Raw genomic sequence first — 24,697 nt, forward strand, 5'->3', positions numbered from 1 at the left:
ATCCATGGATTCTGTCAGTGTTTTGATCTGTTCACCATCAACATTGCGTGCAGCAGCAACCACAGCCTCCCAGACACTGTTCAGAGAGGTGTACTGTTTTCCCTCCTTGTAAATCTCACATTTGATGATGGACCACAGGTTCTCAATGGGTTTCAGATCAGGTGAACAAGGAGGCCATGTCATTAGATTTTCTTCTTTTATACCCTTTCTTGCCAGCCACGCTGTGGAGTACTTCGACGCGTGTGATGAAGCATTGTCCTGCATGAAAATCATGTTTTTCTTGAAGGATGCAGACTTCTTCCTGTACCACTGCTTGAAGAAGGTGTCTTCCAGAAACTGGCAGTAGGACTGGGAGTTGAGCTTGACTCCATCCTCAACCCGAAAAGGCCCCACAAGCTCATCTTTGATGATACCAGCCCAAACCAATACTCCACCTCCACCTTGCTGGCGTCTGAGTCGGACTGGAGCTCTATGCCCTTTACCAATCCAGCCACGGGCCCATCCATCTGGCCCATCAAGACTCACTCTCATTTCATCAGTCCATAAAACCTTAGAAAAATCAGTCTTGAGATATTTCTTGGCCCAGTCTTGACGTTTCAGCTTGTGTGTCTTGTTCAGTGGTGGTCGTCTTTCAGCCTTTCTTACCTTGGCCATGTCTCTGAGTATTGCACACCTTGTGCTTTTGGGCACTCCAGTGATGTTGCAGCTCTGAAATATGGCCAAACTGGTGGCAAGTGGCATCTTGGCAGCTGCACGCTTGACTTTTCTCAGTTCATGGGCAGTTATTTTGCGCCTTGGTTTTTCCACACGCTTCTTGCGACCCTGTTGACTATTTTGAATGAAACGCTTGATTGTTCGATGATCACGCTTCAGAAGCTTTGCAATTTTAAGAGTGCTGCATCCCTCTGCAAGATATCTCACTATTTTTGACTTTTCTGAGCCTGTCAAGTCCTTCTTTTGACCCATTTTGCCAAAGGAAAGGAAGTTGCCTAATAATTATGCACACCTGATATAGGGTGTTGATGTCATTAGACCACACCCCTTCTCATTACAGAGATGCACATCACCTAATATGCTTAATTGGTAGTAGGCTTTCGAGCCTATACAGCTTGGAGTAAGACAACATGCATAAAGAGGATGATGTGGTCAAAATACTCATTTGCCTAATAATTCTGCACTCCCTGTATATATATATATATATATATATATATATATATATATATATATATATACCATTTTCTTCTATGTGAAGAACATTTAAATGTAAAATATGCATAACTGCCTTTGGGTTTAGCACTGTAGGTCACGTGTCAGGCTAGTGCACAAGCAATACTTTTTTTGGTTTTTTTTAACAGCACGCTCCATTAAAGTCTATGGGGAGAAGAAGTTAGCACAGTTGCGGTAACTGTCCTTAAGTTAGCACCCATTGGGTATCACACATTTTACTTTCAACTTGTAATACAGACGCTAACTACCCTGCGTTAAAAATTTACTTCCAGATATGTTTGTGTGCAAGCGATAGCGGTGAATTGCGCACCACTTGTGATCTGGCCCATACTGTATATACAGTATATGGGCTCATTTTAAACAACTGTATTTCTGGTGTTTTGGTCCAGCTAACATAAGCAGCCAACATGCTTTCTATTTGGTCCAGAAAATGAGAAGAAATGATCTAGGTAGTCTGATAAATCTGTAACACAAAGTTATTTGGGAAGATAAGTAGCTTTTGCTTCTGTGCTGTGGCTTGAAAGCAAATGATTTCTCCCAGCAGTGGGTAAGCCTCACTGCCTGCTGGAGGTCACTTGAGGTGCCGTAAGATCACGGCTTCTATAAATATTACAGCATAAGGATGAGAGAGTGTATCAGCAGGTTGTCAATCATTAGGCTTTTGATGATTAGAGGTTACGCTCATTATCGCCCTTTTTAAAGATCAAGACAAAGTAAGACAGCAAAGAGAATAACATTTTGCCTAAATCCTAGAAACAGAGTCTTTATTTTAGGCTCAAATGCTAAGAGAGGCTATGTAACTCTGAACTGTTACTAAGTAAAGGAAACCACAGATAATATTAGCATTATAGTAATTTTACTATGGCCCTAAAAAAACAACACAATGAACTGAAGAGTGGGTCTTGATAAAAAGCAAATATATTCTGAGTGTATTTTATATTAAGTTGAGAATTAAAAGCACACAGCTCATCCATCTTAAAGGGACATTAAACAGTAGACAAATGCTAGATAGAATGATGCATTTAAGGAAAAGATTAGTTTGTGAATAACATATAGATATTTTTTAAAGTTGCATTAGTTGTTTAAATATTGACAAAATAAGTGTAACATTTTAGTGTCTATAAAACAATGCTAGTTGCCACGTTGTAACTTAGTTTACCTCCTCTGCTGTGGCCAATTAGGGACAGTTAGAGTGTGCAGCCAATGGCTGTGTAGAATATAACAGTGATCTGCACTTCCATTTCTAACAGGAACTGAAAAGCTCACAATTTCAGAATGGAATTACAGGAAAATTGGACAAAATAAATAATTAAAGTGTATTGCATGTTTTTTTTATATACAATTTATAATTTTATATTACCATCTCAAAGTGTTTAATGTCCCTTTAATATGATTTATATACAATAAGGAAAGAAGATGCCTTATACCCTATATCCTACAGTTATTCAGGAATGATAGCACAGTATTTCAGCAGGCTTGTAAAGATCCCTAACTGGCAGTTATTTTTTAAAGCTTCCAGAAAGAAGAAAGTGACTGTCTTATGTGTTACTGACAGTCAAGGGGGTTAAACACTGTCCATAACTCTGTGCTCTGCGTGTGCTACAGGTAATCAAGGGGTGTCACTCTTCCTCATGTGTGCTGGGCAGTAACATGGGATGCAATTATTTGTGTATTACTAGCAACTAGAAAGAGTAACATTGTTACTTAGGTTGTTACTGGCAGTCAAAGAAGTTGTTACTGCTCAGTTGTGAAACATATGGCAGGTTCAAGTGTTAGCCCTAACGTAAAGCTTTAAGGAGGTGCCAATGTGTGACGCCCCCTTGTGTCCATCTCAGGTCATCTAAAAGTATCTAAATATTTATTTGCAATACGTGTACATTTTTTACAACTTCCAGTTGATTTCAATAGTTCAATACACCCGGCATTATCCCCTCAGTGGTTTTACATTTTCTCCACATTTTTAGAAGAGAATATAAGATACATACAGTATAATATAGTACTGAAAAGATAAAAAAGCTTCCTTTTTTTTATTTTGTCTCCCACGCTGAATAACTGCATAGACTGCGTAGAAAAGAAAGGTTGCACTAAGCTTGTGCAACCTTCTTACTAGGGGCCTGAAGATCCAAAGCTCTCTGCTCTAGTGAGATGGTCTAAGATGTCTCGTCAGTAGTACGATGCCCCTCAAAGAATTTTAGGTTTTAGCTGGAGAGCTGTTTTATCTCACTATATAGGGTTCTGGATGTGAAGTAGAGAAACCTACATTACAATAGAATGCTTAAAAAAGCTCCCAACATTTTTTAAGAATGCTGGTGGGTTTTTGATCATCATGCCCTTGCTCTCCTTCTAGAGAGAAAGTATGCAACTTTATAGTGAAAAAAGAAGAAAGAAGGCGCTCCAATGGCGTAGTAATTCATGGTATGTTGGCCCTTCAGATGTCACTCCCCACTCCACATTTAGGGTACTCACAATGTGTTGGCACTTGGCACTTATCACAAAGTGCGAACTAGTGCAGTCTGGGTCTTCAAGAGCTCCCCAGCTAGCTCATTCATGGGCCCCAAGTTATCAAGGTCTGTCGGACCTGATCCAACAGAGCAGATCAGGTTCGACAGACCTCGCTGAATACGGCGAGCAATACGCTCGCCATATTCAGCATTGCACCAGCAGCTCACAAGAGCTGCTGGTGCAACGCCGCCCCCTGCAGACTCCCGGCCAATAGGCCGCCAGCAGGGGGATGTCAATCAACTCGATCGTACTCGATCGGGTTGATTTCCGGCGATGTCTGTCCGCCTGCTCAGAAGCAGATGGACAGGGTTATGGAGCAGCAGTCTTTGTGACCGCGGCTTCATAACTGCTGTTTCTGGCGAGCCTGCAGGCTCACCAGAAACACGGGGCATCAAGCTCCATTCGGAGCTTGATAAATATGCCCCAGAGTCACACAAACAACCCAATGTGCACTATCCCCCAGCAATCAAAAGTCACCTTACATGATAATGCAGGCTGAAAAGACTTACCAAGCTGAAACTTGTAAGTCAGTTTATTAAAATGTTAAAAACATATAAAATACAAGCTGGACGCGTTTCGCAAGGATACCTTGCTTCCTCAAGCAGCAATAAAAGTGACCGTATACAGACAAGCATATATACATACAAAACTCACAAACTGAAATAAAATTAGCCACACCTGTATAACATAAGCTGACCATATTGTGTAAAGACAAAAACAGGGTATATAGCTCATAACCTACATTAAGCTGGAAACAATCCTCCGCCTCATGTCTGTTGATGCTAGTAGCATGATGTCACTTTTGGGCCGAAATGGTTATTTGAATACACTATAAGTGTCAAACCCAAAATATAAAGGGTATTAAATTTAATTATATGCATACAGTACTTTTCATACCCTTTATATTTCTGGTTTGACACTTATAATGTAATTCTTTGTATCACCATCATCACCATCATCACACATTTACCTGTTCACACACATTACTGTTTTTCATTGTATATATGTCACATGACTTTTAGATCATGTGACTATATCACATGACCACAGGTGCAATTGCGTAATCCACGCATCTAGTTTGAAGCCCAACCTATATACGATACAGAAGTGGCACAATTTAGAGGTGTATGAGTGTTTAGTTAAAACCATATATACTCTGTTTTTGTCTTTACATGAGATATGATTAAGATGATACAATATGGTCAGCTTATGTTATACAGGTGTGGCTAATTGTATTTCAATTTGTGAGTTTTGTATGTGTAAATATACTTGTCTGTATACAGTCACTTTTATTGCTGCTTGAGGAAGCAAGGTATCCTTCCGAAACGCGTCCAGCTTGTATTTTATATGTTTTTAACATTTTAATAAAGTAACAAGTTTCAGCTTGGTAAGTCTTTTCAGCCTGCATTATCCTGTAGGGTGACTTTTGATTGCTGGGGGATAGTGCACATTGGGCTGTTTGTGTGACCATGAGTGAGCTAGCTGGGGAGATCTTGAGGACCCAGACTGCACTATTTTGCTCTTTGTTATAACACTTTGTTAGAACCATACATGTGGAGGGGGGATTGACATCTGAGGGGCCTACATACCTTGAGTTACTACGCCATTGGAGCGCCTTCTTTCTTTTTTTCTATGGCTGTAGATACCATTCACTGTTGAAGAGCTGACCATGGCATCACACCCATTCTCTTTTGGAATCATTACCAGCCTAAGGAGTGGCGCCTCTGTTATACTTTGAATCATTAATGACAGTGGGACTGAGTTATTTATATAATACTTTATAGTAAAGGACATCTGTGATGTGGCTGTTAGTGACCAAACAGCCATCTGAGGTGCTTTTAAAAAAATTGCTGAGATGAAAGCTAGGGGGAACGAGTTTGGTTTTGGGGCCAAAATAAGGGTGAAAATACCTTTTAAAAAGGTGAGTTTCCCAAAGCCATCTTACATCTTGTACATAATACACAATAATGTACATAATTTCTTTTCATTTGCTTGCTCTTTAAAGAGAGGCAAAAGAAAACAAAAAAATTATTTAGCTTTGAGACAATGAGACACAACCGCGAGGCGAGATACATTACAAGGGCAATAGAGTCTTTATGAGTTCTGCATGTTGGGTCTAAGTATAGGTGAAAAATTCTGATCGCTCCTCTAGAACCATCTGAAAAGCTCACATCAGCCCCATTTGTACCTGTGAGATTGCTGCCACTCCTTTTAGTCTATATAGAAGAGATATGCATTTAGGCTTTGGACAAATGTCATTTTGTTAGAATTTTGCTTAAAGGGCCACTAAACCCAAAATCTTTCTTTCATGATTCAGATAGAACATACAAATTTAAACAACATTACAATTTACTTCTATTATTTATTTTGCTTCATTTTTTAGATATCCTTATTTGAAGAAAAAGCAATGCACATGGGTGAGCTAATCACATGAGGCTTCTATGTGCAGCAACCAATCAGCAGCTACTGAGCATATCTAGATATGCTTTTCAGCAATGAATATCAAGAGAATAAAACAAATTAGATAATAGAAGTAAAATAGAAAGATGTTTAAAAATGCATTCTCTTTCTAAATCATGAAAGAAAAAATGTGGGTATCATGGCCCTTTAATAATGAAGTCGTCTGATATACAAAACAGCTGAATACACTATTGAGCGAAATGGACGAAGAATGAATGATTATTTTATTAAATAGATTTGTTTATTTGGTGATGCCAATTGGCACCAAAAAAGATGCAGGAAGGGAGGGAAGGTGTTATATTGTTTGGTTAATCAACTGCTTTGTTTGTAATGATGTACAGAGGGTCTGACCAATCGTGTCCATCATCCCCTGTCCAATCCTGCCATAGTATTACTAATGACTGATGTGAGGCACAGCCAATGCAAGAAGCATGAAGGATAAAATGGGGGAGCTGAAGCTCTTAGCAGCAAAGTGGAATTTGATAATATCCGCATAACTGAAACCTGGTGGGATGATTCACGTGACTGGGCAGTTAACTTAGAAGGTTATATTTAATTTAGAAAGGATAGGGGTGGAAGAATTTGCATGTATATTACACATGACAATAAATCTACAATAAGGGAAGATTTTTTATGATTATACAGGTTATAATGTAGAAAGAACTGTGAGTATAAATGAAGAATGGGGAAAAATCCTAAAAATAAAAATTCTACAAGACCCCAACATTAGTGACATGGAGGAAACTCAACTACTAATACAAATAGGAAAGGCTGTTAATAATACTAGTGTTGTAATTATGGCAGATATTAACTACCCCAAAACAAATTGGGGCAAAAAAACTGGCAATACAGCTAAGATTTTTAAATATGCTTATAACTTCATGTCATAATTAATATAGGAGCAGCAGACTTACTCTGAATTATTTCACGTTTGAAAAACATTACGACTTACAAACAACAGCTAGGGCTATGGGGTTGAATGTTGCTCCTGCATATGCTAATTTATATGTTGCAGAGTTTGTACATCACCATTATTCCAAGTGACACAGATAATTCCTTATTATTGGTTCATTGTGTGTGTGTGTGTGTGTGTGTGTGTGTATGTGTGAGGTGTGTGTGTGGTATATGTGTGTTAGGTGTGTGTGTGAGAGGTTTGTGTAAAGTCTGTGTGTTAGTTGTGTGTGTGAGGTTTGTGTGAGGTGTGTGTGTGAGGTTTGTGTGAGGTTTGTGTGAGGTGGTTGTGTGAGTTGTGTGTCTGAGGTGTGTGTGTATGAAGTTTGTATAAGGTCTGTATGTGAGTTGTGTGTGTGAGGTGGGTGTGTGAGTTGTGTGTGTGTATGGAGTGTGTGTGAGGTGTGTATGTGTGTCTAAGGTGTGTGTGTGAGGTGTGTATGTGTGTGTAGTGTGTATGTGTGTGTAAGGTATGTGAGGTGTGTATGTGTGTAAGGTGTGCGTGTGTGTGAGGTGTGTATGTGTGTGTATGTGAGGTGTGTGTGTGGTATATGTGTGTAAAGTATGTGTGTGAGGTTTGTGTGAGGTGTGTGTGAGGTTTGTGTAAGGTGATTGTAAGAGTTGTGTGTCTGAGGTGTGTGTGTATGAAGTTTGTGTAAGGTCTGTATGTGAGTTGTGTGTGTGTGTGAGATTTGTGTGAGGCGGGTGTGTGAGTTTTGTGTGCGAGGTGTGTGTGTGAAGTGTGAGTGTATGGAGTGTGTGTGAGGTGTGTATGTGTGTGTAAGGTGTGCGTGGGTGTGTATGTGTGTTTATGTGAGTTGTGTATATATGTGTGTGTGAGGTGTGTGTGTGTGTGTGTGTGAGGAGTGCGTGTGTGTGTGGAGTGTGTATGTGAGAAAATTGTGTGTGTGTGAGGTGTGTATGTGTGTGTAAGGTGTGTGAGGTGTGTATGTGTGTGTAAGGTGTGCATGTGTGTGAGGTGTGTATGTGTGTGTATGTGAGGTGTGTATATGTGTGTGTGTGAGGTGTGTGTATGTGTGAAGAGTGTGTATTTGAGAGAATTGTGTGTGTGTGTGTGAGGTGTGTATGTGTGTGTAAGGTGTGTGATGTGTGCATGTGTGTGAGGTGTGTATGTGTGTGTATGTGATGTGTGTATATGTGTGTGTATGTGTGAAGAGTCTGTATGTGAGAGAATTGTGTGTGTGTGTGTGTGTGAGGTGTGTATGTGTGTGTAAGGTGTGCATGTGTGTGTAAGGTGTGCATGTGTATGAGGTGTGTATGTGTGTGTATGTGAGGTGTGTATATGTGTGTGTGAGGTGTGTGTATGTGTGAAGAGTCTGTATGTGAGAGAATTGTGTGTGTGAGGTGCCTGAGGGATGTGTGTGTGGTGTGTGAGATCACAATTAAGCTCATGATTCAGATAAAGCATGTAATTTTAAACAATTTCCCAGTTTACTTTTATCATCAAATTTGCTTTGTTCTCATGGTAATTTTTATTGAAAGCTAAACCTAGGTGGGCTCATATGCTAATTTCTAAGCCATTGAAAGGTACCTCTTATCTCAGTGCACCGTTTTTACAGAAAGACAGTGCCTGTTCATGTGTGCCATATAGATAACATTGCTATGCCTCTGCATTCTGTGTCTTCTGGCTTGCTGGCCTAGATGTGCAACAGAGTGCCCACAAGTGACAAACTGTGTGATGATGATCATATTTTAAAAAGGGACACACATGAAAAATACATATGTCAGGGCTGTTTAAATAAATGATTTGTATAAGAACCCTGACATATGTATTTTTCATATGTGTCCCTTTTTAAAGCGGCAAAATGGTCACCCTAGTGATGATGCTGTGGAGGATGATCTGATGAAAGCCCCAGGAGGAGACAAAGCTGAGATAGATGGTAGATCAGCCGCAGAAGATGTAACCAGGAGAATCTTGGGTAAACCTGAATGCCAGAAGTACCAGGTGTTGAGGCGCTTATTGTTGCTTTTAAGAAGCTAAAAAATAAAGAAAATAATTTAAATAAAAGATAATTGTCAAGGAGAGAGGTTAGGGGTTTTGAGCTCTGAGGTAGAGGTGTCTGGCTTAAGTTTCCCTTGTGAGTTAAAATGGGCAAATGGGATGTAACATACATAGTAACATAGTAACATAGTAGATAAGGTTGAAAAAAGACTGAAGTCCATCGAGTTCAACCTATACAAATCTGAAATACTTACAAAAAGCTCCAGTTAAGCTTAAATAACCCCACTAAAAGGTGACCCATTTAATACTAGCAATCATATCCATGAATTTTGTTTATATACAGAAATGTATGCAGACTATGATGCCAATTTATCAAAGGTCTTGTGGACCTGATCCGACAGTGTGGATCAGGTCCGCAAGACCTCGCTGAATGCGGAGAGCAATACGCTATCCGTATTCAGCATTGCACCAGCAGCTCACAAGAGTTGCTGGTGCAACGCCACCCCCTGAAGACTCGCGGCCAATGGGCCACCAGAAGGGAGGTGTCAATCAACCTGATCGTACTCCATCGGGTTGATTTCTGGCGATCTTTAGACCACTGCTTCATAACTGGTGTTTCTGGCGAGTCTGAAGACTCGCAAGAAACACGGCTCTTCAAGCTCCATTCAGAGCTTGATAAATGGGCCTCTATGTTTAAATGTATCTTGGGTATTGGCATTCACTACCTCCTTTGGTAATGAGTTCCACAATTTTATTGCTCTTATAGTGAAAAAACGTTTCCGATGCAGGAGATTAAGGCCTCTAGTTATCAACGTGTCTACTTTACCTGCCTTCACCGCCCCAATACGCCCGCCTAAGCTCGCCTACCATCGCCTACCATCGCCGACGCGGACCTGACAAATTTTGCCTAAGTTATCAAAAAATCTGTCAAAAAGCCGCGCACCAAGTACGGGGCGATGAGCAGCAGACTGTGAGAGTTATCACTCATTCGATCTCGCTGCTCTTCTGCTTTTTGACAGCTTTATTGACAAGCTGTCACTAAGCACCCACACTAACTACACTGTTCTACCCCCTATACCGGCACCCCCGGAGCCCCCCACAACTAAATAAAGTTATTAACCCCTAAACCGCTGCTCCTAGACCCCGCCGCAGCTCTTATAAATGTATTAACCCCAAAACCGCCGCTCCCGGACACCGCCGCCACCTACATTATACCTAGTAACCCCTATCCTGCCCCCCCTATACCGCCGCCACCTATAATAAATTTATTAACCCCTATCCTGCGGATCCCAGACCTCGCCGCAACTAAATAAATAGTTTAACCCCTAAACTGCCGCTCCCGGACCCCGCCACAACTTATCTTAAACTTATTAACCCCTAATCTGCCCCCCTAGACCGTCGCCACTTATAATAAATTTATTAACCCCTATCCTGCGGATCCCAGACCTCGCCGCAACTAAATAAATAGTTTAACCCCTAAACTGCCGCTCCCGGACCCCGCCACAACTTATCTTAAACTTATTAACCCCTAATCTGCCCCCCTAGACCGTCGCCACTTATAATAAATTTATTAACCCCTATCCTGCCCCCCCTACACCGCCGCAACTATAATAAAATTATTAACCCCTAAACCTAAGTCTAACACTAACCCTAACACCCCGCTAACTTAAATATTAATTAAATACATCTAAATAATATTTCTCTTATTAACTAAATTAATCCTATTTAAAACTAAATACTTACCTTTAAAATAAACTCGAATATAGCTACAATATAAATAATAATTATATTGTAGCTATCTTAGGATTTATTTTTATTTTACAGGCAAATTTCAATTTATTTTAACTAGGTACAATAGCTATTAAATAGTTAATAACTATTTAATAGCTACCTAGTTAAAATAAAGAGAAATTTACCTGTAAAATAAAAACTAACCTAAGTTACAATTACACCTAACACTAAACTATACTTTAATAAATTATTCCTATTTAAAACTAAATACTTACCTGTAAAATAAACCCTATTTGATTTGGAGTTTTGTCGGCAACAACCCGAAAAACTAACGCCGGCTTTTTTCTGGCCGCACCATAAAAATAACTCTGGTATTGAGAGTCCACAGAATGGCTGCGTTAGGCTCCAAAAAAGGAGCGTAGAGCATATTTAACGCAGCTTCAACTCTCGATACCAGAGTTGCTTACGCAAGCGGCCAGCCTCAAAAACATGCTCGTGCACGATTCCCCCATAGAAAACAATGGGGCTGTTTGAGCTGAAAAAAAAACAAACACCTGCAAAAAAGCCGCGTTCAGCTCCTAACGCAGCCCCATTGTTTGCTATGCGGTAACCCTTCCTACGTCTGCACTTAACACTCTAGCATGTACCCCGAGTCTAAACACCCCTAACCTTACAATTATTAACCCCTAATCTGCTGCCCCCGCTATCGCTGACCCCTGCATATTATTATTAACCCCTAATCTGCCGCTCCGTAAACCGCCGCTACTTACATTATCCCTATGTACCCCTAATCTGCTTCCCTAACATCACCGACCCCTATATTATATTTATTAACCCCTAATCTGCCCCCCACAACGTCGCCTCCACCTGCCTACACTTATTAACCCCTAATCTGCCGAGCGGACCTGAGCGCTACTATAATAAAGTTATTAACCCCTAATCCGCCTCACTAACCCTATAATAAATAGTATTAACCCCTAATCTGCCCTCCCTAACATCGCCGACACCTAACTTCAATTATTAACCCCTAATCTGCTGACTGGAGCTCACCGCTACTCTAATAAATGTATTAACCCCTAAAGCTAAGTCTAACCCTAACACTAACACCCCCCTAAATTAAATATAATTTACATCTAGCGAAATTAATTAACTCTTATTAAATAAATTATTCCTATTTAAAGATAAATACTTACCTGTAAAATAAATCCTAATATAGCTACAATATAAATTATAATTATATTATAGCTATTTTAGGATTTATATTTATTTTACAGGTAACTTTGTATTTATTTTAACCAGGTACAATAGCTATTAAATAGTTAAGAACTATTTAATAGCTAAAATAGTTAAAATAATTACAAAATTACCTGTAAAATAAATACTAACCTAAGTTACAATTAAACCTAACACTACACTATCAATAAATTAATTCAATAAACTACCTACAATTACCTACAATTAACCTAACACTACACTATCAATAAATTAATTAAATACAATTCCTACAAATAAATACAATTAAATAAACTAGCTAAAGTACAAAAAATAAAAAAGAACTAAGTTACAAAAAATAAAAAAATATTTACAAACATAAGAAAAATATTACAACAATTTTAAACTAATTACACCTACTCTAAGCCCCCTAATAAAATAACAAAGCCCAATCAGAATCAAGTTCAATCCGATTGGCTGATCCAATCAGCCAATCAGATTGAGCTCGTATTCTATTGGCTTTTCCGATCAGCCAATAGAATGCGATCTCAATCTGATTGGCTGATTGGATCAGCCAATCGGATTGAACTTGATTCTGATTGGCTGATTCCATCAGCCAATCAGAATATTCCTACCTTAATTCCGATTGGCTGATAGAATCCTATCAGCCAATCGGAATTTGAGGGACGCCATCTTGGATGACGTCCCTTAAAGGAACCGTCATTCGGCTAGTAGGCGTCGAGAGAAGAGGATGTTCCGCGTCAGAGGTCTGCAAGATGGATCCGGAAGAAAGAAGATTGAAGATGCAGTTGATAGAAGACTTCATCCGGATGTGGACCTCTTCAGCTCCCGCTTGGATGAAGACTTCATCCGGATCATGGACCTCTTCAGCCCCCCCGCTTGGGCTTGGATCAGGACATCGGAGGAGCTCTTCAGGACGGATCGGTGAACCTGGCAGGGTGAAGATAAGATAGGAAGATCTTCAGGGGCTTAGTGTTAGGTTTATTTAAGGGGGGTTTGGGTTAGATTAGGGGTATGTGGGTGGTGGGTTGTAATGTTGGGGGGGGTATTGTATGTTTTTTTTTACAGGCAAAAAAGCTGAACTTCTTGGGGCATGCCCCGCAAAGGGCCCTGTTCAGGGCTGGTAAGGTTAAAGAGCTTTGAACTTTAGTAATTTAGAATAGGGTAGGGCTTTTTTTTATTTTGGGGGCCTTTGTTATTTTATTAGGGGGATTAGAGTAGGTGTAATTAGTTTAAAATTGTTGTAATATTTTTCTTATGTTTGTAAATATTTTTTATTTTTTGTAACTTAGTTCTTTTTTATTTTATGTACTTTAGCTAGTTTATTTAATTGTATTTATTTGTAGGAATTGTATTTAATTAATTTATTGATAGTGTAGTGTTAGGTTAATTGTAGGTAATTGTAGGTAGTTTATTTAATTAATTTATTGATAGTGTAGTGTTAGGTTTAATTGTAACTTAGGTTAGTATTTCTTTTACAGGTAATTTTGTAATTATTTTAACTATTTTAGCTATTAAATAGTTCTTAACTATTTAATAGCTATTGTACCTGGTTAAAATAAATACAAAGTTACCTGTAAAATAAATATAAATCCTAAAATAGCTATAATATAATTATAATTTATATTGTAGCTATATTAGGATTTATTTTACAGGTAAGTATTTATCTTTAAATAGGAATAATTTATTTAATAAGAGTTAATTAATTTCGTTAGATGTAAATTATATTTAACTTAGGGGGGTGTTAGTGTTAGGGTTAGACTTAGCTTTAGGGGTTAATACATTTATTAGAGTAGCGGTGAGCTCCAGTCGGCAGATTAGGGGTTAATAATTGAAGTTAGGTGTCAGCGATGTTAGGGAGGGCAGATTAGGGGTTAGTACTATTTATTATAGGGTTAGTGAGGCGGATTAGGGGTTAATAACTTTATTATAGTAGCGCTCAGGTCCGCTCGGCAGATTAGGGGTTAATAAGTGTAGGCAGGTGGATGCGACGTTGAGGGGGGCAGATTAGGGGTTAATAAATATAATATAGGGGTCGGCGGTGTTAGGGGCAGCAGATTAGGGGTACATAAGGATAACGTAGGTGGCGGTCGGCAGATTAGGGGTTAAAAAAAATTATTCGAGTGTCGGCGATGTGGGGGGACCTCGGTTTAGGGGTACATAGGTAGTTTATGGGTGTTAGTGTACTTTAGAGTACAGTAGTTAAGAGCTTTATGAACCGGCGTTAGCCCAGAAAGCTCTTAACTACTGACTTTTTTCCTTCGGCTGGAGTTTTGTCGTTAGATGTCTAACGCTCACTTCAGAAACGACTCTAAATACCGGAGAAAAATCCCATTGAAAAGATAGGATACGCAATTGACGTAAGGGGATCTGCGGTATGGAAAAGTCGCGGCTGAAAAGTGAGCGTTAGACCCTATTTTGAGTGACTCCAAATACTGGCGGTAGCCTAAAACCAGCGTTAGGAGCCTCTAACGCTGGTTTTCACGGCTAACGCCAAACTCCAAATCTAGGTCTGTGATAGCTACAATGTAATTAATAATTACATCTTAGCTATTTTAGGATTTATATTTATTTTACAGGTAACTTTGTATTTATTTTAGCTAGTTAGAATAGTTATTAAATAGTTATTAACTATTTAATAACTACCTAGCTAAAAGAAATACAAAATTACCTGTAAAATAAATCCTAACCTAAGTTACAATTAAAGCTAACACTACACTATCATTAAATTAATTAAATAAATTACCTACAAATAACTACAATTAAATTAAATAAACTAACTAAAGTACAAAAAATAAAAAAAGCTAAGTTACAAAAAATAAAAAAATAAGTTACAAACATTTTAAAAATATTACAACAATGTTAAGCTACTTACACCTAATCTAAGCCCCTAATAAAATAACACAGCCCCCCCCCCAAAAAAAAATCCCTACCCTATTCTACATTAAAAAATTACCAGCTCTATTACCTTACCAGCCCTTAAAAGGGCCTTTTGCGGGGCATGCCCCAAAGAAAACAGCTCTTTTGCCTGTAAAATAAAAATACAACCCCCCCCAACATTAAAACCCACCACCCACATACCCCTAATCTAACCCAAACCTCCCTTAAATAAACCTAACACTACCCCCCTGAAGATCATCCTACCTTGAGCTGTCTTCAGCCAGCCGACCACCGATGGAACCGAAGAGGAGATCCGGAGCAGCAGAAGTCATCATCCAAGGGGCGCTGAAGAAGTCTTCCATCGGATTGAAGTCTTCATCCAAGCGGCGCTGAAGAGGTCTTCAATCTTCATCCATCTGGAGAGGAGCGGAGCCATCTTCAGACGAGCCGACGCGGAGCCATCCTCTTCTTCCCGACGACTAACGACGAATGAAGGTTCCTTTAAGGGACATCATCCAAGATGGCGTCCCTTCAATTCCGATTGGCTGATTCCGATCAGCCAATAGAATGCGAGCTCAATCTGATTGGCTGATTGGATCAGCCAATCGGATTGAACTTCAGTCTGATTGGCTGATTCAATCAGCCAATCAGATTTTTCCTACCTTAATTCCGATTGGCTGATAGAATCCTATCAGCCAATCGGAAATGAAGGGACGCCATCTTGGATGACGTCCCTTAAAGGAACCTTCATTCGTCGTTAGTCGTCGGGAAGAAGAGGATGGCTCCGCGTCGGCTCGTCTGAAGATGGCTCCGCTCCGCTCGGGATGGATGAAGATTAAAGACGCCGCTTGGATGAAGACTTCAATCGGATGGAAGACCTCTTCAGCGTCGCTTGGATGAAGACTTCAATTGGATGGAAGACCTCTTCAGCGCCGCTTGGATGAAGACTTCAATCGGATGGAAGACTTCTTCAGCACCCCTTGGATGATGACTTCTGCCACTCCGGATCTCCTCTTCGGTTCCATCGGTGGTTGGCTGGCTGAAGACGGCTCAAGGTAGGATGATCTTCAGGGTGGTAGTGTTAGGTTTAATTAAGGGGAGTTTGGGTTAGATTAGGGGTATGTGGGTGGTGGGTTTTAATGTTGAGGGGGTTGTATTTTTATTTTACAGGCAAAAGAGCTGTTTTCTTTGGGGCATGCCCCGCAAATGGCCCTTTTAAGGGCTGGTAAGGTAATTGAGCTGGTAACTTTTTAATGTAGAATAGGGTAGGGAATTTTTTTATTTTGGGGGGCTTTGTTATTTTATTAGGGGGCTTAGATTAGGTGTAAGTAGCTTAAAATTGTTGTAATATTTTTAAAATGTTTGTAACTTATTTTTTTTATTTTTTGTAACTTAGCTTTTTTTATTTTTTGTACTTTAGTTAGTTTATTTAATTTAATTTAATTGTAGTTATTTGTAGGTATTTTATTTAATTAATTTAATGATAGTGTAGTTTTAGGTTTAATTGTAACTTAGGTTAGGATTTATTTTAGAGGTAATTTTGTATTTCTTTTAGCTAGGTAGTCATTAAATAGTTAATAACTATTTAATAACTATTCTAACTAGCTAAAATAAATACAAAGTTACCTGTAAAATAAATATAAATCCTACAATAGCTACAATGTAATTATTAATTACATTGTAGCTATCTTAGGGTTTATTTTACAGGTAAGTATTTCGTTTTAAATAGGAATAATTTATTCAAATATAGTATAGTGTTAGGTGTAATTGTAACTTAGGTTAGTTTTTATTGTACCTAGTTAAAATAAATTGAAATTTGCCTGTAAAATAAAAATAAATCCTAACGCCTAGATTTAGAGTTTGGCATTAGCCGTCAAAACCAGCGTTAGAGGCTCCTAACGCTGGTTTTGGGCTACCACTGGTATTTAGAGTCAGTCAGGAAAGGGTCTAACGCTCACTTTGCAGCTGCGATTTTTCCATACCGCAGATCCCCCTGCGCCATTTGCGTATCCTATCTTTTCAATGGGATCTTTCTAATGCCGGTATTTAGAGTCGTGGCTGAAGTGAGCGTTAGAAATCTAACGTCAAAACTCCAGCCGCAGAAAAAAGCCAGAAGTTAAGAGCTTTCTGGGCTAACGCCGGTTCATAAAGTTTTTAACTACTGTGCTCTAATGTACACTAACACCCATAAACTACCTATGTACCCCTAAACCGAGGTCCCCCCACATCGCCGCCACTCTATTAAAATTTTTTAACCCCTAATCTGCCGACCGCACACCGCCGCCACCTACGTTATCTCTATGAAGATAGAAGATGCCGCTTGGATGAAGATGTCTACCGGTCCGGATCTCCTCTTCTGCCCGGATAGGATGAAGACTTCTGCCCGATGATGGACTTCTTCAGCCGCCGCTTGGATCAAGACTTCAGCCGGAGGATGGACATCTTCAGCCCCTGCTTGGGCTTGGATCAAGACTTCAGCCAGAGGATGGACGTCTTCAGCCCCCGCTTGGGCTTGGATCAAGACATCGGAGCCTGGACCGATCGGTGATACCCGGCATGGTGAAGATAAGGTAGGAAGATCTTCAGGGGCTTAGTGTTAGGTTTATTTAAGGGGGGTTTGGGTTAGATTAGGGGTATGTGGGTGGTGGGTTGTAATGTTGGGGGGGGGTATTGTATGTTTTTTTTCCAGGCAAAAGAGCTGAATTCTTTGGGGAATGCCCCGCAAAAGGCCCTTTTAAGGGCTGGTAAGGTAAAAGAGCTTTTCTATTTTAATTTTAGCATAGGGTAGGGCATTTTTTTATTTTGGGGGGCTTTGTTGTTTTATTAGGGGGTTTAGAGTAGGTGTAATTAGTTTAAAATTGTTGTAATATTTTTCTAATGTTTGTAAATATTTTTTTATTTTTTGTAACTTAGTTCTTTTTTATTTTTTGTACTTTAGCTAGTTTATTTAATTGTATTTATTTGTAGGTATTGTATTTAATTAATTTATTGCTAGTGTAGTGTTAGGTTTAATTGTAGATAATTGTAGGTATTTTATTTAATTAATTTATTGATAGTGTAGTGTTAGGTTTAATTGTAACTTAGGTTAGGATTTATTTTACAGGTAATTTTGTAATTATTTTAACTAGGTAGCTATTAAATAGTTATTAACTATTTAATAGCTATTGTACCTGGTTAAAACAAATACAAAGTTGCCTGTAAAATAAATATTAATGCTAAAATAGCTACAATATAATTATTATTTATATTGTAGCTATATTAGGATTTATATTACAGGTAAGTATTTAGCTTTAAATAGGAATAATTTATTTAATAAGAGTTAATTTATTTCGTTAGATTTAAATTATATTTAACTTAGGGGGGTGTTAGGGTTAGGGTTAGACTTAGCTTTAGGGGTTAATACATTTATTAGAGTACCGGCGAGTTCCGGTCGGCAGATTAGGGGTTAATAATTGTAGGTAGGTGGAGGCAACGTTGGGGGCGGCAGATTAGGGGTTAATAAATATAATATAGGGGTCGGCGGTGTTAGGGGCAGCAGATTAGGGGTACATAGGGATAATGTAGGTTGCGGCGGTGTACAGAGCGGCAGATTAGGGGTTACATTTTTTTTGCAGGGGTCAGCGATAGCGGGGGCGGCAGATTAGGGATTAATAAGTGTAAGGTTAGGGGTGTTTAGACTCGGGGTACATGTTAGGGTGTTAGGTGCAGACTTAGGAAGTGTTTCCCCATAGGAAATAATGGGGCTGCGTTAGGAGCTGAACGCTGCTTTTTTGCAGGTGTTAGGTTTTTTTTCAGCTCAAACAGCCCCATTGTTTCCTATGGGGGAATCGTGCACGAGCACGTTTTTGAAGCTGGCCACGTCCGTAAGCACTGCTGGTATTGAGAGTTGCAGTGGCGGTAAATATGCCTGTACGCTCCCTTTTTGGAGCCTAACGCAGCCCTTCTGTGAACTCTAAATACCAGCGGTATTTAAAAGGTGCGGGGAAAAAAAAAGCCAGCGTTAGCTACGCGGGTCGTTACCGACAAAACTCTAAATCTAGCCGTAAGATAGCTACAATATAATTATTATTTATATTGTAGCTATATTAGGGTTTATTTTAAAGGTAAGTATTTAGTTTTAAATAGGATTAATTTAGTAAATAAGAGAAATAATATTTAGATTTATTTAATTAATATTTAAGTTAGGGGGGTGTTAGGGTTAGTGTTAGACTAGGTTTAGGGGTTAATAATTTTATTACAGTGGCGGTGGTGTAGGGGGGGCAGGATAGGGGTTAATAGGTATAATGTAGGTTGCGGCGGGGTCCGGGAGCAGCGGTTTAGGTGTTAATACATATATTATAGTTGCGGCGGGGACCAGGAGCGGCGGTTTAGGGGTTAACATATTTATTATAGCTTGCGGCGGTGTAGGGGGGACAGATTTGGGGTGTTTAGACTCGGGGTACATGTTAGGCTGTTAGGTGTAGACATCTCCCATAGGAATCAATGGGATGTCTGGCAGCAGCGAACATGAACTTTCACTATGGTCAGACTCCCATTGATTCCTATGGGATCCGCCACCTCCAGGGCGGCGGGTTGAAAACCAGGTACGATGGGCCGGAAAAGTGCCGAGCGTACCTGCTAGTTTTTTCATAACTAGCAAAAGTAGTGAGATTGTGCCGAACTTGTGCTTGGAACATCTGGAGTGACGTAAGAATTGATCTGTGTCGGACTGAGTCCGGCGGATCGAAGCTTACCTGAACTTGAATTGCTAAACAAGGGTCTCTCTTTCTGCCCAGTAAAAAATTGTAATTTTTTTCAGTTGCAAAAAGACCTGCACAGATTTATAAGAACTCTAAAGTTAAAAACTTTGAATTGGGCAGAAAATGTGAATTTAAATAATGAGAATCCAACGATCCATTTAAAACAGCTTGGGTTAAGAAAGAAAAGTAAATTTAACCCCATTGTAAATAATCATAGCATAGGGACTTTTTCAACTTTAGTTCAGAGGGATATTTTAAAATTACAAACGAAAGTGGAGAAATACAGAAAAAATGGAAACACCTTTAAACAGATGGGTAATAACATGACTGTAGACCATCATTTAGCCCTAAAGAATCTACAGGGACACCCTGAAATTATTTTAAAAAGAGTGGACAAGGGAGGAGCTACAGTGGTGTTAGATAAAAAGGCCTACATTGATGAAATTAAAAATCAATTGAATAATAAGGCAATATATAAGAAACTTAATCATAACCCTGTATTTAAATTACAAAAAGAAATTAAAATGATAATTTTAAAGGCTGAAAACAAAGGGATAATAGGTAAAGATGTTGTTTCTTTTCTGCAGGTAGATAATCCATATACACCTGTAATGTATGTTCTACCCAAAATACATAAGGACATTAAAAACCCTCCAGGGCGTCCTATTGTTGCAAGTACCAATTCAGTCTTTACAAATATTTCAATATTTTTGGATAAGATCTTACGGCCCTATGTTGAACGCTCCAGTTCCTTTATTAAAGATACTAATGATTTTTTATGCAAATTGGACTCCTTAGATCTCCCTAGTAGTAAATTTATTATGTTTAGTTTAGATGTAGAGAGTCTCTACACTAATATAAAACATTCAAGTGGCATTGACGCTGTAGAAAATACATTAAGAAATGACATTCAATACACCTCTGCACAAATAGATTTTTTTATCCAGCTTCTGACAATTATACTATGTGGGAATTACTTTCTCTTTCAGGATGACTATTTCCTCCAACTCCAAGGTACCGCCATGGGTTCCAACGTCGCCCCAAATTATGCAAATATTTTTATGAACCTCTTTGAGGAAAAATTTGTTTTTTGTAACGAATTATTTGTTCAGTATGGCGCCACCTGGTGGCGGTATATTGACGATATTTTCGGCATCTGGTGGGGCGACGTTGGAACCCTTGAAAGGTTTGTGAATGATTTAAATTCATCAACAAGATATATAAAATTGAAATTGACTTGGAGTGAGGAGGTGGTTGATTTCCTGGACGTGAGAGTAATGAAATTTGGCAATCAGTTTAAAACTGATTTATTTAAGAAAAAAACTGACCGAAATAGTCTTTTGCGCTTTGAAAGTGCTCATCCGCCTTCTCTCCTAAAGTCTCTACCCCACAGTCAAATGTTGCGAGTGCGCAAAATTGTCTCAGATGAGAAAACATTAAATAAGAGATTGACTGAGATGGGTGAGAGATTTCTGGAAAGGGGTTATCCCAATAGTCTAATAACGAAAGAAATTGAGACTGTAAAATTGATTCCAAGAATAGATTTATTGCACCCTAAGGATAGAGCAAAGAAGGAAAACAATCAGAAAGATAGACTTATCCTTGTAACAGAATATAATGCACAGAGTAATGAAATACAGCGCATCATTAGGAAACACTGGAATATTTTATCTGATTGTAACCCATCTATTATAGAATTTCAGAGCCCTCCTATGTCTGCTTTTAAAAGAAGTAGTAATATCCAAAATAAATTGGTCAAAGCTGACATTGGTCCTAGCACTAAAAACAAAAATAAACCTAGGTATATTACTACAAAAAATACAGGTTGTTATCCCTGTCTAGGGTGTTCCTGTTGCAGCAACATGAGTAAAGGGTCAGTTTTTTATCACCCTCACACTGGCAAAAAGTATAACATAAAAGGTTATTTTACATGCTTGACCACTTTCATAATATATATGATTAAATGTCCATGTGGGGGGTTTATATAGGGGAGTCCACCAGATCCGCTAAGGAAAGAATAATTGAACATAAGAGCAATATTAGAACTGGCAATGTGAAAGCTCCTCTAGCTGCCCATTTTATAAAAGCAAACCACTCTATAAGTCAATTGAAATTTCAAATAATTGACAAAGTTGATATTCCACGTAGAGGGGGGGATAGAGAAATTCTATTAAAGCAAAAAGAAGCATATTGGATATATGAATTAGGGAGTCTGGAGCCTAAAGGTTTAAATAGAGACTGGGACCTCACAGTATTTCTATGATTATTATTGATAAGATGTAAATTATTACTGTTGTGAAAGTTTGATAAGAAATTAGTAATTTTACTAATCATGGATACACTGCAATGTATACAGAATAAGAAATGTATAAATGTAAGCTTATGAGTAAGTTAAGTGTTTGATAAGAAAGAGTTAAATACACTTGAGCGCCACCTAGTGGTACACATGTATATAAGTCACTTGTTAGTTTGTATCAGGTATGGCATGAATAAGGGAGACTAATCCCGAAACGTTGCCTTTTTTACCTCCTTAATAAAAGAATATTGCATCTGCTGTCACCTGCCTGCTTTTCCTTGGATCGAAGCTTACGTCACTATATTCTACTTTTGCCAGTGTCTAGGGCTTGATAACTAAGGCAAATCAGCCTCGCCACAAATACGCTGCGGAATTCCAGCGTATTTGAGGTTGACAGCTTGATTACTAGGGGCCACAATCTCCTTTCCTCCAACCTTAAATTGTGACCTCTTGTCACAAACAATTTTCTTGGAATAAACAGAGCTTCTGCCATCTCTGTATATGGGCCTCGAATATATTTATATAAAGTAATTTTGTCACCTCTCAAGCGCCTTTTTTTCTAAGGAAAACAGACCCAGTTTGGCTAGCCTCTCCTCATAGGTTAAATTCTCAAATCCCCTTATTAGCTTTGTTGCCCTTCTCTGAACTTTTTCTAGTTCTGCAATATCTTTTTTTGCGATCGGTCCCCAGAACTGCACTCCATACTCAAGGTGACAGAATTATGTTTTCCTCCCTTGAATCAATGCCTCTTTTAATACATCCTAGGACCTTTATTAGCCTTTGAAGCAGCTGCCCTGCATTGTACACCCATCTTTATCTTATTATCTATTACACTCCCAAATCCCTTTCCTCCTCTGTTTGGCTAAGTCTTGTCCCATTTAAAAAATATATGTTGCCTGCTTATTTTTACTTCCAAAATGTAGAACCTTGCATTTTCCCGTATTAAATCTCATATTCCATTTACTTGCCCATACTTCTAATTTTTGCAGATACCTTTGTAACGAAAGTTCATCCTGCTCTGACCTATTGACCTTACTTAACTTAGTATCATCTGCAAAAATAGAGATGTCGCTATTTAATCCTTGCTCCAAGTCATTTATAAAAATATTAAAAAGAACAGGGCCCAGTACTGATCCCTGGGGGACTCCACTGATTACCATTGTCCAATCTGAGTATGATCTATTTACTACTACTTGTTGCGACCTATCTTTTATCCAGTTATTTATCCATGAGCTAACATTTTCAGCTATTCCCAGTCCCTTAATTTTGTGCATTAATCTCTCATGTGGCTCTGTATCAAATGCCTTTGCAAAATCTAAGTATATCACATCAACTGATTCGCCTTTATCTATATTTTTACTTACTTCCTCATAGAATGTAATTAGATTAGTTTGACATGATCTATTTCTCCTAAAACCATGCTGATTAGAACTCATAATCTTGTTTACACGAATATGCTCGTCAATATAATCCCTTATAATCCCTTTAAATATCTTCCCCACTATTGATGTCAGACTAACTGATCTATAGCTTCCTGAATCATCCCTGCTTCCCTTTTTGAAGAGTGGCACCACATCAGCTTTGTGCCAATCCTGGGGGTACCATGCCTGAGGATAATGAGTCTTGAAAAATTAAAATTAGTGGTTGGTCTATCACAGTGCTTAATTCCCTTAACACCCTTGGGTGTATTCCATCTGGGCCTGGAGTTTTATTTACCTTAATATTATCCAGTTTTTTCCTTATATCCTCTAAACATAACACAGTTAATGGTATGGACTTGCATGTTCTTTTTTGTTCCAAAGTATCATCCAATGGTTCCTTTCTTGTGTATACTGAAGAAAAAAGTACCTCAGCCTTCAACCCTGTCATTATTTATCATGCTACTCTTCACGCATTTTAATGTACTATATGTGTTTCTTAAAGCTAATTCACCTTTTAGGCATAATGGTAACATATAGGAAAATAAATTTATTCTACAGGAAAAGGAACTGGAATCTGTAGAGCCGAATACTGGACTCAGGACCTGGAACCAGTGGAACTGGACACAGTAACTGGAATTAGTGGTGCTGTACATAGGACCCTGTATGCTGGAGAGCTGTACAAAGGACCTGAATGCTGTGGAGCTGTACACAGCACCTGGATGTTGTTGAGCTGTACACAGGACATGGATGCTGCAAAGCTGTACACAGGACCTGGATGCTGCGGAGCTGTACACATGACTTGGATGCTGTAGAGCATGTTGTAGAAACACAGGACTTCGATTTTGTGGAGCTGTACACAGGACTTGGATGCTTTGCAACAGGAGAAACATGACCTGGATGCTATGCAGCAGGAGACACAAGACTTGGAAGCTGACTCACAGGACTTGGATGATGTGTAGCAGGAGTGCTTGCATACACTGGAAAAAGGTTCTGTGCCTTGGCAGGTGAGCATACACTGGAACAAACCTTGGCAGGAGCCAAAGGACTATGAGTAGTGCCCACACTGGGGCCAAAGACTGGAGTGCCAACACTGGGGCCAAGGTCTGGCGTTTCTACACCGGGGCTGAGGACTGTAGTGCCCGCAATGGGGCCTAGGAGAGTACAAGGTCGGTATACAATGGCAGAAGTTATATAGCACAAAACAAAAGCAAAGTCCAAGTTCAAGTCAGGAAACAGTCTGATCTCAAGACAAGCACAGTGATAATCCAGAAGAATAGTCAAAAGACTTGCAAGA

The sequence above is a fragment of the Bombina bombina genome, chromosome 7, assembly GCF_027579735.1.
Source record: "Bombina bombina isolate aBomBom1 chromosome 7, aBomBom1.pri, whole genome shotgun sequence".
NCBI classification, from domain to species: Eukaryota; Metazoa; Chordata; class Amphibia; order Anura; family Bombinatoridae; genus Bombina; species Bombina bombina.